Source organism: Bos taurus, chromosome 2, assembly GCF_002263795.3.
Source record: "Bos taurus isolate L1 Dominette 01449 registration number 42190680 breed Hereford chromosome 2, ARS-UCD2.0, whole genome shotgun sequence".
Taxonomy (NCBI): Eukaryota; Metazoa; Chordata; class Mammalia; order Artiodactyla; family Bovidae; genus Bos; species Bos taurus.
In genome coordinates, this window is record NC_037329.1 from 40,543,539 (window position 1) to 40,558,352 (window position 14,814).

Below are 14,814 nucleotides of genomic sequence, written 5' to 3' on the forward strand. Positions count from 1 at the left end.
AGCCACCTCTTTATTTTCCTGCAAACTTAATTTTCCCTATTGAATGAAGTAGACAAATACAGCAGTATTACACCCATGCACTTTAAAAACTGTTCTTACTTAAAATTGAAATTCTGGGCCTTAAAGATAAAGGAGGTGTTTTTTTATTTGGCATCTCAGTGATCAATGTGAACTCGAAGGTGGAACAATTTAGTTAAAGCAGGGCTTCAGAAGAAGAAAAGCTACAGATGTGTACGTGAAAAGGAATGAATTCAGTACAAAACATTTCCAAAAGATTTCATCTCTTGGGGCTCCCTCTAAAAGAGTGTCTGCTACCATTTAAAACCCCATCCTTTGCAGCTGGATTTGAACATTCCATAAAAAATTCATCTGCGCTTTAAGAGATTTCTGCTTTTCTGTCCTCTCTATTGTTAGACAAATTGAAGTGTGCACTTGGAAGGAGAGTGGCAGTGAACTGCGAATTTATTTACTCATTCGATTCTAATATTGAGAGAATCTACTTGCTCCGTTCAAAGGGTAGAGCAACAATGCAAGTGACATCAGGTCACCCAGCACTTCATAGCTACCTGTGAGATAGAATTGTTCTCCTTGCAGATAGGAAGTGACTGAAACCTCTTTTTCTCATCAATGACTATTATGATTGATGGCTCCATGGTCACATTGAATATGCCCTTTTTAAATAATTCACAATGTCATCACCATAGTACTAGTTTATAACTAGCCTGTTATTTTTACCTTTGTTCATTCACTATCAGAAGGTTAGATAAATTAAGTACTATGTGGATTTTGGTAGCATTATAACCAACCAAAGTACAGTGTTTAGAGCCCAACCACAACAAAGCATCAGTTTTATTTTTCATGACACTCTGAATGTCTCCCTCTCAATAAATCCTAAAAGGAAATTCTAATAAAGCAGAAGCACTTGTGGCGCACTTTAACCTGAAACCACTCTTTGGTATTAAGGCCTCATAAGACTTTCACTATAAAAAGCAGTCATGCTGTATTGAGACAGAAGAAACTTTACCTAAATTCTACATTTATTTCAAAATGAAATATTAAGTTCATTTAATACCTCCATATTAAAGAAATTTATAATTCACAGCCAAATACCTATGCAAAAATTGTACAAAAAGCAGTAAAAGTGTATATTTTAAAATATAATGCTTGATATTGGGAGAGTACTATATGATAAATAATATAATGTTTTTATTTTCTACAGTGATTCAAAATCAGTTTTGTCAGATAGACTAGCACTAAGTAGTCATTAACATGAATAATTACATCTTTTCTTAATACCAATTTTTAAAAAATGTTATATATTAATCATGGATAGATCAATTATACAAACTCAAAATATCAATCAGGGCACTATATACTGCTTTAATAACCAGAGCTTCTTTAGATTTAAACATTGTGATCAATAGTAAATAAAAAAAATTTTTTTGCAAGTCTTCTCACAGAGTTCAAAAGAGTATGAAACATTTTTTGTTAAATTTAGGTATTGTGTATGTATTCAGCCTATAATAAATATATAACTTTTATAGATAAACTGTGTGGTTTAATGAACTTATGTCTTTATAAACATTTACCTTGGTGTTTTTCTATTCAGGATCCTAAATTTGAGTTATCATTTGTTGATTTTACTGTGGAATTGTTTTTCTAGGTATTAATATCAATGGAATGAAAAACTCAAACTTGTCGAACAGAATGTATGTGGTCAGTCTCAATACTCTGTCGTAAGTAAAAGAAGTCAAACTGATAGCTAATAATTGCCACATGATCAAGGATGCTATAATCAAAAGTTCAAAGCTTCTATTAATTGATTTACCCAATAAGTATGTATTGGCCAGTATGAAATGGAGAAACACGGCTCTTGTTTGTATGAAGCTTAGATTTTACTACAGAAGACAGTATTTTTTTAATAAATAAGGCAACCACAGATAGCAATAAGTACATTGAAGAAAATAAAGATGATGTGCTAGAGAGACTGGGGTAACCAGGTCTTATGGACCTTATTTAAACTGAATGGTCAAGAGAATCCTTCCTGTGCAGTGATGAGATGCTGAGACAAATAATGAACAGGAATGATATGTAAAAATACAGGGCCAAATTATTCTAGATGAGTTAATCCCAGTTCCTACTATGGAAAGAACAGGCATGATATTTCAAAATGACTAGAGTGATGAGGAGAAGGTTGATACAATATGAGGTCAGGGAGACAGGCAAGGGCTGGGGCAAACATGTCATTTACACCCCAAGATGTTTGAATGATATCCAATTGTATGCTACTTAACTTCTGGGATCCTCAGTTCCTGTAACTCCAGTAGAGGGATAGATCCAATCTGAAAAGTCAGTAAGAAAGTGCCTAACACAGTGCTTGGCAACTTATAATGATAACAAATGGCTCAATTAATATGACATCTCTTCTTCACTGTTACTTTTGAATGTAAAGTTTCAAAATTACTAAGCATAGAATTCCAGCTTATCAATACTGATATTTATTCATTCTCATTTTTATATTAAATGCAGGTTAAAAAAAGAAAGAGAGAGAGGTCACTTTAGTATCTATGAAAGTGAAGTCACTCAGTCGTGTCCAACTCTGTGACCCCATGGACTGTAGCATACCAGGCTCCTCCGTCCATGGGATTCTCCAGGCAAGAGTGCTGCAGTGGGCTGCCAGCACTTCTCTAGGGGATCTTCCCAACCCAGGGGTCGAATTTGGGTCTCCTGCATTGCAGACAGACGCTTTACCATCTGAGCCACCAGGGAGGCTATAGGTACTAGTAAAACAATTCTATTTATTGAGATTTTAGTATGTGCCAGCCTCTAAGCTTTTCACATTTATCAGCTGATATAACTTTATAATAAAGCTGATATAACTTTATAATAAAGCTATGGATTTAACTGTTATACCATTTTACAGATGAAGAAAGAGAGGGCCAGAGAGATTGCATAAGTCACAATAACAGAGGTAGGATTTTGACACAAGTATTTCTTCTCGAATGCTAATATCTTACCAACATTCAGAGTTTAACGAATTTGCTAATTTAAAATACTGAGATTTAATATGGTTAATATATATTTCTCAATTTATAGGCTAATTGTGCCTAGTTGCTCAGTCATGTTTGACTCTTTGTGACCTTTTGGACTGTAGCCCACCAGGCTCCTCTGTCCTTGGGAGTTTTCAGGCAAGAATACTGGAGTGGCTTGCTGTTTTCTCCTTGAGAGACGCTAATTGATATACACATAAAATGAAAATTCAGTTGGGCATTACTAGCATCATTTTACAAACGAAGCAGCCTAGGCCCTTAAAAATACATATTAAAGATAGCAAAATGAGATTCTGCTTAGTTGCAAAAGATCAATCTGTTTATCAGTTTCAGGCTCAGACCTTCCCTTTAAAAAAAATTTAAAAATTATTTTATAATTATCTTAAGTTTTCCCTTTCTAACCTTAATTCTTTCCTAACTGTGACCTAAATACAGCCTCAAAGTTCACGTGAAAAATGAAGACCAATTAAAGACTGAAAAACATTTAATTAGAGATAAATCGCCTTTCATTAAAATAAGCTTCCTCCCCTCTCCACAACATGTGCAGCCTTTTTCCTATGATAGGTACTCAATTTTAGTTATACAATGAAAATAGGCACTTTAAATACACTTCAGAGACCGTTATCACATACAACACACAAAAAAAAAACAAAAGCAGAAAACCTCTAGCCCAGAGGAGTTGTGAAAAGTTTTAAATTAACGTTTAATTGTGATTTTTTATTTCCTACCACTTTGAAGAAGAACACGCTTCACGTGTAAAGTTAAGTAACTTTTACTTAAAATGAAAGAAAGTGCAAGAAAATGAATTACAAGATAGTGGAAACAATTTCACTTAGTCAATAAATTACATTTTGTGAAAATAGTGTAGCTCTTTCAAATGGGATTGGTAATTTCTAACTATCCTATTTAAAATTTCCATGGCTTTCTATGTAAATAACCTCCTTTATATGCCATTTTCACAGCTTTTGCCTCACTATAAAAGAGTTATTCTTTAAAATAATGACAATAATAACTTCACTATGTGTCCACTACATTCAAGTAAAGACACTAGATGTCTTGGGAGATAAAGGGCAATGGTAAACAATGTCCAGTCTCAAGGTCTGGAGACTTAGAGTCAAACAACTGCATCAGAAATCCCATATGGACTGGGCTTGAACATACTGAGCTGGTCAGTTTACTTGGTGGTGTCCTTAACCATTTCACTTTAGTGAGACTGAAGTTATAGCTGCTGGTTTTTTCAGGAAAGATATAGGTACGGTTTTTTATTCATTTTAAAATGTCACTATTTAACTTCTTCCACAACTGAATATTGCATCTTTAATAGATAAGAGACTTCACATTCCAAGATGACTGATTTACCTCAATCACCAGTCCTCTTCTCCGCTGGAGAAAGTAACACCAATACATTGTACCCTAGGAGGAAAGCTCTCAGACGGTCCTCACAGGGGTAAATTTGAGAAGTGGTAGAAGAAAAACTACATCTATCCAGTCATGCATACATGCATTTCCAAGAAATGAACTAAAAGTACCGCAGTACGAGAAATTTAAATTAGCTAAGTTATGGTAAATACATGAAGTAATCATAGTCTGATCCATGGCCAAATTAATGGCCAGCATTACATTGATGGTATGAAGGTAACAGTTGGCAAACTAAGAATAAGAGATTATCCAAAGGAAAATCTTGTGAAGGTAAAAGACAAAGTCCTAGACATAGAGCTTATGGAATGAGAAGTAGAGTGAAGTATGACAGCAAAAAAGAGGTGGGGACATAGGAATCCTAGGAAAGCAGTGTTATTAAAATGAAGGGGGAATATTATTCATCTCTCCTTATTGTCCTTTGAAAAATTAAGCATTCTTATTATAATAAACGTAATTGTAGAATAGGAATTTAAACTGAAAATAAACAAATAAACATTCCCTCTGGCCAAGAGTATTGAGCAGTTTCAGAAGAATATTTTTTAAGAGGAACCAGTTATACAGGAGATAAAACATGAAATTAGTATCACTTATGTAAAAAGTTGGACACCTATATTTTATGATCATGATGGCAGTAATGAAAGCAAAAGTATTTTATTAATTTTCATAAAATATTCAGCATTTATACAATTAAAAATTGAGTTAGACATATATGTACTTATATTTATCTGATATTTTTATTTTTTAAATTGGTGTATAGTTGATTTACAATGTTGTGTTATTTTCATATGTACAGCAAAGTCAATCAGCTATGCATATACATATATCTGCTCTTTTTTAGGGCATTACAGAGTACTGAGTAGAATTTCCTGTGCTATTTAGTAGGCCCTTAATAGCTATCTATTTTATATGTAGTAATGTAATATGTCAGTCCCAATGCCCTAAATTATCACTCCCTTTTTCCCTCTTCCCCATGCTGGCAACTACAGGTTTGCTTTTTACATCTGTGCCTCTATTTCTGTTTGTGAATAAGTTTATTTGTACTTTTTTTTTTTTAGATTTCACATATAAGCAATGATCACATGATATTTGTCTTTCGCTGTCTCACTTCAGTTAGTATAATGGTCTTAATTTACCTGGTGTTTTTAAATAGAGTTTTTGTATGTGTTTATTAACACATCATGTTAATTCTTCCTTATATCAGCTCAGTTCAGTCACTCAGTCGTGTCCGACTGTCTGCAACACCATGGACTACAGCACGCCAAGCCTCCGTGTCCATCACTAACTCCTGGAGCTTACACAAACTCATGTCCATTGAGTCAGTGATGGCATCCAATCATCTCATCCTCTCTTGGCCCCTTCTCCTCCTGCCTTCAATCCTTCCCAGCATAAGGGTCTTTTCCAGTGAGTCAGTTCTTCACATCAGGTGGCCAAAGTATTGGAGTTTCAGCTTCAGAATCAGTCCTTCTAATGAATATTTAGCACTGATTTCCTTTAGGATGGACTGGTTGGATCTCCTTGCAGTCCAAGGGACTCTCAAGACTCTTCTCCAACACCACAGCTCAAAAGCATCAATTCTTCAGTGCTTAGCTTTCTTTATAGTCCAACTCTCACATCCATACATGACTACTGGAAAAACCATAGTTTTGACTAGACAGATCTTTGTTGGCAAAATAATGTCTCTGCTTTTTAGTATGCTGTCTAGGTTGGTCATAACTTTCCTTCCAAGGAGCCCAAGTGTCTTTTAATTTCATGGCTGCAGTCACCATCTGTAGTGATTCTGGAGTCCCGCAAAATAAAGTCTGTCATTGTTTCCATTGTTTCCCCATCTATTTGCCATGAAGTGATGGGACCGGATGCCATGATTTTATTTTTCTGAATGTTGTTTTAAGCCAACATTTCACTCTCCTCTTTCACTTTCATCAAGAGGCTTTTTAGTTCCTCTTCACTTTCTGCCATAAGGGTGGTGTCACCTACGCATCTGACGTTATTGATATTTGCCCTGGCAATCTTCATTCTAGCTTGTGCTTCATCCAGTCCAGCATTTCTCATGATGTGCTCTGCATATAAGTTAAATAAGCAGGGTGACAATATACAGCCTTGACATAGTTCTTTTCCTATTTGGAACCAGTCTGTTGTTCCATGTCCAGTTCTAACTGTTGCTTCTTGACTTGCATACAAATTTCTCAAGAGGCAGGAGAGATGGTCTGGTATTCCCATCTCTCTAAGAATTTTCTGCAGTTTGTGGTGATCCACACAGTCAAAAACTTTGGCATAGTCAATAAAGCAGAAGTAGATGTTTTTCTGGAACTCTCTTGCTTTTTCAATAATTCAATGGATGTTGACAATTAGATCTTTGGTTCCTCTGCCTTTTCCAAATCCAGCTTGAACATCTGTGAGTTCATGATTCATGTACTGTTGAAGCCTGGCTTGGAGAATTTTGAGCATTACTTTGCTAGTGTGTGAGATGAGTGCAATTGTATGACTGTTTGAGCATTCTGTGGCATTGCCTTTCTTTGGGATTGGAACGAAAACTGATTTTTTTCCAGTCCTGCGGCCACTGCTGCATTTTCCAAATTTGCTGGCCTGTTAAGTGCAGTACATTCACAGCATCATCTTTTAGGATGCTTCCTTATACAATCATCCTGTATTATATAATAGAGGTTTATCTGTGACCTAAAAAATTCAGGAAAATCTGAGTGGAACTCTCAGCGCTGAAAGTCACCAGCCCTGATACATTAAAATGTATCACTTCTGAGAAAATTCCCAGGCAATTCCAGTCAGTTATCAAATCAAGCCACAGCTGGAGATTTGAAGTCCAAGACTGTATCAAATAACCACTTGCTATATGATGATTATGGTGTTGGCAGTTAGGAACATCCTACTATCTGACTCTTGAGAGTCCCTAGGACAGCAAAGAGGTCAAACTAGTCAATCCTAATAGAAATCAACTGTGAATATTCATTGGAAGGATTGATGCTGAAGCTCCAGTACTATGGCAATCTGATGTGAAGAGCCATGAGTAGAAGAAGGTGACAGAGGATGAGATTGTTGGATGGCATCACTGACTCAATGGACATGAGGCTGAGCAAACTCCAGGAGATAGTGAAGTACAGGGAAATCTGGTGTGCTGCATTTCATAGACTCACACAGAGTTGAACATGACTTATCATCTGAACAACAATTTACAACAGCTCTACATATAACCAGGGTCTAATGAAAATAAAAAGCAAGTTTATAGATTAGGAACCCAAACAGTATGGGGGAAAAAAATCAAAATTTGCGCAAATGGACTCACTGAACTAAGCTGAATTTTCTAGAATGAAAGACAACAGATATTCTGTTATTGTTAACACTCTCTTGTCATAGTATAGCATGGTGCAGTGTACTATATTATCATATATGACCATTTATTATTGTATGGATATTGGACTTAAGCAAGATGAAAGAGATCATCTTTCTAAACTCTTACTTATCACATATTTTTCTAGGAATATAATAAACCTTACAAGTAAAATTCCTGCCCACATGAAGCTTGTAAGATAATTTAAAGAGATTAACCCAATACATGTGATTTTTAAAATTCTTTCCAGTTCCCTCAGCTAAAAATGGAAAATTAGAACAAGAGTTCATCTTCAGACTTCCGATTTATTAATATTTCTAATACTCTGGTCCTGGGAGTCAGAAGGATTCTTCTAGTTTTTTATTCATTGACAAATACTTTAGAAATGAACTTTGTATATTACATGTTCATTAGCTTATATCTAAAAAGTAATTGTTCAAACCAATAGTATTTATATTCTTTTTTATATTTAGTGGAAATGCAGTTCTTGGATACTAACAACACTTTTATTTTTCATATGAGGAAGGCAAGAAACCTAGACTTAGAAGAGAACTTATATGTTATAATGATGTCTCAAAGAACATGAAATGAAATGCTATTCAGATTAGTTTTTATGCAGAGTAATTGAACTAAGCTAGTCTATGACAACTTTTCAAATAAAACTACTAATTGAGAAATTTTAAAATGGTCCCATGTTACTGTAGTACAAATTAATCCAAGCTTTGAGAGAAAATGAGGTGGAGTTAAAATTAGTGTTCACAATTTTAAGTTATTTGTTGCTATTACTCCATATTGGATATTCAACCCTATATAAAATATTTTTGTCTACAAAATGTTTCCAAGTGTTACCAATGTTTCTCTACAGACTGTGCTACAATTCTGCAACCATATCTTGCTTAATTTGTTAAGTAATATTTTATCTGAAGCTGCTTCCCTGAAAGCTCAGTTGGTAAAGAATCCACCTGCAATGCAGGAGACCCCGGTTCGATTCCTGAGTGGGGAAGAACTGCTGGCGAATGCTAGGCTACCCACTCTTGTATTCTTGGGCTTCTCTTGTGGCTCAGCTGGTAAAGTATCCACTTGTAATGCGGGATACCTGGGTTCGATCCGGGCTTGCGAAGATCCCTTGGAGACGGGAAGGCTACCCACTCCAGTATTCTGGCCTAGAGAATTCACGGGGTTTCATATGGATAAGGATAATTTATACAGTCCATGGGGTCCCAAAGAGTTGGACACGACTGAGCTACTTTCACTTCATTTCATTTTATCTGAAGCCCCTCCAGTTACATTAATTCTTGTTGGTGCATGCGCGTGTGCTAAGTCGCTTCAGTCGTGTCCGACTCTGTGCTACCCTATGGATTGTAGCCTGCCAGGCTCCTCTGTCCATGGGATTCTCCAGGCAAGAATACTGCAGTGGATTGCCATTTCCTGCTCCAGGGCATCTTCCTAACCTAGGGATTGACCCGCTTCTCTTATATCTCCTGCATTGGCAGGCAGGTTCTTTACCACTAGCGCCAACTGGAAGCCCTTGCTCTTGCTGGTATTTGCCTCCATTCTATTGGACATTGCAGTTATCACCCATTCACCATCAACACAGCCATCTTTACAAGGTCCTTGTTACTTAATTTGTTAGACTGAGTACCACTTTCATTCCTACTGTTCCTCTATGAATGACAGTTCACATTTGGTGGTTTAACTGTTTTCCTTCACCGCCAAAAGTGGTCTGGCAATGGTGGCCAAAAGTATATTCTCTTAGGTTTTAATATTTTTTCAGGGGGTGTTCATGAGTGGTACTGACTGGAGTCCAATATTACAGAAATACAACTCTTAATTTTCTTGTAACACTCTACCATGTATCTGGTCATGTCTTAATAAGGTAATTTATAGTACCAAATTATTACTCCCTTTTGAACATCTAGATGAAGTATGTCAAACTTATCATGCCTAGCTCCTTATCAGTGGATTCAAAATTAACATTAAGGTTTTAAGGAATCTTGGAAATGCTATGTGAATAAAAGGATAATGCTTTTAAAGTAGAAAATGAAAGGCTAAACCCCATCGACACCTCATTATGATTTCTTTCTAAATTCCAAGACAAAGAGCAAAGGTCAATAGTCAGGTATCCATCTTATATTTCTTCATGCTGCAGGAGTAATTCTCTAGTGTAGATGGTCTACATAGTAGTGGGGATATTTTAGTTACCGGAAGACACTGATTCTGCCAAAAGTTCAGGTTTTCTAATATGGAATCTTGTGCTTACCTGAATTACTTCTCTATCCCAAAGGTACAGGGAGAAGGAGCACTCTTTCCCTTTTCGGTTTTTAATGAATTGAACCTTGGATTCTGTGTTCTATTGGCAATGGAAAATATTCGAAGCCAAAATGTTATCTTGCTGTCATAAATATAAAAGGAAAAAAACAACAAAAATTGCAAACAATCAAAGAGAAGACTAACTTCACCATTGCTGTTGGCTGATGGCCTTATCTGATCAAAACACAGCATGAAGCCCTGATCTAAGAACTGACTAGGATTATACAAGAGTTTTATGGATGTGACTGGAGTGTTAGAATTCCACATTGATTGTACATGTGTTTTAAAGGATTGATCTTCTATAAAAACAAAATAGAAATAAATTACCCTTATCCATACGAAACACATTATGAGCAAGATGGGTTTTCCAAAATCCATGTTAGGTGGGATTGTGGTGTCTGAATGGAAGTCTTTACTTTATGAAAATTATAATTATTTTGATTTTTGTCCACAATCAGCTTGAAATGTTGCAAAACTCTGCAGGTGCTCGCTGTTATAACAAAACCATGGGAACAGATGGTGCAAGGTACCAGGCCAGCTCAAGGGATTAAATGTGAGGCTTTTGAAATTTAAAATTAAAGCTGGGTGATCTTGGGAAAATGTGCCTGCCAAACATGGTTGCTTAAAAATAAAAATAAATTATCCAAATTCTCTTGACAAACTTATTTACATTCAAATGACTGGGAAATATTAAGCAGTTATAAAGTACTCTTGGCAGGGTATGACCTACCTGACAAAATTAAAATATGAAATGCTCACTTCCATTATGGAGCTAAGGCTTTGCATGCAGTGACTCCCCTCTTAGATTTAGTTCCTAATGGGAACCAATTTCTTTGGGAAAGGTGGTACATTTTAGTTGCTAAAATAAAAGTAATCTAAACACTATCTATTTTAAATGGACCAAATAAAATAACTTGGTTGAAACACTGAGGATGAATTTTAAGATTTACATGAATTGTTGTCAGTAGAAGAAATGAGAAAAGTAACGTTTCAAAAGTTAAAATGGTCAACTAGATTTACTTAAGAACTAAACCCATGTTAATAATTTACGTTAGTGAAAACATTAACATATCAAAGTTGTTAATTTTGTATTTCTACTATGAGAGGAACTAAAAAGCCTCTTGATGAAAGTGAAAGTGGAGAGTGAAAAAGTTGGCTTAAAGCTTTCAGAAAACGAAGATCATGGCATCTGGTCCCATCACTTCATGGCAAATAGATGGGGAAACAGTGGAAACAGTGTCAGACTTTATTTTTCTGGGCTCCAAAATCATTGCAGATGGTGACTGCAGCCATGAAATTAAAAGACGCTTACTCCTTGGAAGGAAAGTTATGACCAACCTAGATAGCATATCAAAAAGCAGACATTACTTTGTCAACAAAGGTTCATCTAGTCAAGGCTATGGTTTTTCCTGTGGTCATGTATGGATGTGAGAGTTGGACTGTGAAGAAGGCTGAGCGCTGAAGAATTGATGCTTTTGAACTGTGGTGTTGGAGAAGACTCTTGAGAGTCCCTTGGACTGCAAGGAGATCCAACCAGTCCATTCTGAAGGAGATCAGCCCTGGGATTTCTTTGGAAGGAATGATGCTGGGGCTGAAACTCCAGTACTTTGGCCACCTCATGCGAAGAGTTGACTCATTGGAAAAGACTCTGATGCTGGGAGGGATTGGGGGCAAGAGGAGAAGGGGACGGCAGATGATGAGATGGCTGGATGGCATCACTGACTCGATGGACGTGAGTTTGAGTGAACTCCGGGAGTTGGTGATAGACAGGGAGCCCTGGCGTGCTGAGATTCATGGGGTCGCAAAGAGTCGGACACGACTGAGCGACTGATCTGATCTGATCTGACTATGTTTTTATAATAAATAATGCCTTATAATAGATATTAGCACATTTTAGCAACTGCTATGTAACATGAAATTTGTGTATATTAACTTTAATGTTCCCAATTTTCCCCCAAGGTAGATATCATTATCTGTATTTGCAAATGTGGAAACACTCTTCATTACTTGGTAATGTGTTTTGTAAAACTTGGTTATAAGACTAGGTGAGTTTGTTTTCAAATTATCTTTTTTTTTCAGTTTGCCAGATATATTTGGGTCATCTCATTTGATCTCATCAACAATACTTGAAGTCAATGCCAAAGTGATAATATCCATTTTATAAATGAAAACAACAGAACTTTTGAGAGAGGCTGAGAATTGCAGCATTTCACATGACCATCAAATGGCAGAGCCAGGCATATTGCATGGGTTTCTTGTACTGTGCTTAGTATCATCCCCATAGGCTAACTTATGAGTTACATAACCCTGGAGTAGGATGAGGCCTTGGAAGAGGTGGGTGCATGTACCTTAGTCTAGATCTTTTCCTCTAAAAATCTATCTAGTGGCTTAGATCATCATGTTTCTTCTTTGCTATTCATCCACTATTGATGGATGAGTTTTTCTAGTGTCTGGAATATCAGTGACCATTTTGTGCCAATTAATGGTGTTAAAAGAGGAGTATACCTAGTGAAGACTTATTATTTTCAGTAGACCTGCAAATGGAATGCTTGCCCAGCTTTGTGTTTCTCTATTTTGCCTCTGTTTGCCTACAGGAATATTTCTAATATCCCTAAAAGTTGTGGCCATATTTGCTAATTCAAAACCAAGTATGCATGTGTGCTTAGTTGTATCAGATTCTTTGTGATGTCATGGATTATAGCCTCCCAGGCTCCTCTGTCCATGGAATTCTCCAGGCAAGAATACTGAAGTTGGTTTCATTTTCCTTCTTCCAGGGATCTTGCCACTAAGTGATGGAAACCTGTATCTCCTCTGCCTCCTGCATTGGATTCTTTACCACTGAGTCACCTGGGAAGCTCAAAACCAAGTGTAACTTAGTTAAACTTGTGGTTGTCACCCAGATAAATACAAGCATAGCCATTGGAGAAGCCATTATAAACAGTGTATAAAATAAGATATTTATTTGCTGTGCAATCTTTTATCTACCTTTTTAAAGAAAAAATTTTTTTTTCCATTAACCAGGTCATTCATAAAATTGCCTCCTTATATATTAGCATTTTAGGAACTATAATTCCTTATAGATTTCACAGGAAGAAAACCATCTATTTATCCTTATTCATTGAGACACTAAAATGCATCAGTTTACAAGCACTTAGAGGACAATAAACTCAAAGTGAAGTGAGGCAAAAAGATTGTGTTTGGATTGTGTTTCAAAACTTTCACCAACATCCATTGTAATTACTGTGTCATGAAGGAGTGTGCAATGTGCAGGTTTTCTGTATATTTAGGAAAAAAAAACTTATTATAACTTTTTAAGAACAAGGAAGAATGTGTGTATTTATCACCCAACTATGGACTTGATTAGCACTGTTGTGCTTATAGAGGCCACAATACCTTGAAAACTAAAGCTTCTTGAAAATCCAATATTTCTATACAAACTTTGCTTGCACCTTTGTTAATGAGCTAGATAACCTATTAATTTAACTTTATTATTTATATGAAAAATATGCTTGGAAGAAAAATTAACCATTTATTAAGGTACTTTATTTACTTTACTCTCACTTTTTCTCCCTTAAGGGTTTATTTTCATTGACTAAATACTAATAGGTTACAGTGGAAAGACTGGTAAGTTCACCATACAGTTAAACCCTATGAATTTAGAAGAGCGTTGAGGAAGAAGTGAACCAGTGACCGATCTGATGGCCTCAGGTGTTAAAGGTCTGGAAGGAATTGACAGTGGCAGAAAAAAAACAGATTGATGAGATTTTGTACCACTGACAGCCAATTTGATAATAATGATCAACTGACTCTCTTTTCTTCCTCCTTTTAGATACCTAATCTAACATCTCAGTAAAAAATTTTAAAGGTTTTCATTAGGTATTATGGTTATAAAGATGAAATGGAACAATAGTCTGCCCAGCATCAGACTAAATCTTTCTTCTTTGCACACTAGACATTTGATTAGGATATTTTATTTGGCAGGTACAGGCTGACAAGCAGAACTAATTTAAATTAACTACAAAAGGAAAAAAAAAAGTGACAATCTAAATTCTAAAAAGGGAATTTATAGCAAAGACCTGTGTCTGTCTTCTGGTGCCATGTCATTAAGCACATATGGTTTTTTATATCAACCTGCTCCATAACAAAGCCGGTGTTTATTCTGGCTGATTCTGTAAAAATGTGAGCTTCAGAGTTAAAACATGAGGTTGAAACAGTAATTATAAATGCACGGTTCTTAGAATGATTTTCTTCAAGACTTTACTTTCTAGGAAGATTTTTCCCTTATAACTAATGCCATCTGAGATCCTTTATTTTCTAAATAGTAAGACAATGCCTTCACTAAAGTATACATTGGGGCCAAAATTCCATTAATACTATAACCAAGTAAAATATTATCCAGCTTGGGAATACTGCCGCCCATCAGAATTATAGTTTCTAGCATTTTGATACATAGTAATGCTTTGGGTGTGAAAGAATACATTACTCTAAGGAAGAAAAAATATATTACTTTGGTTGCATCCAAACTTTAAAGCATTTCTCATGTAAAATTATCCATCTTTTTTCAATTTAGAAAGAGTTTGGTTCAGTTGAGTCCTATTTTTGCAATATCTTAGGATTTTAAAATATCACCCTGTTTTGAAATGTAAATTAGCACACACATTGGTAGGAGAGGAAAGGATTATGAGTTATATATGG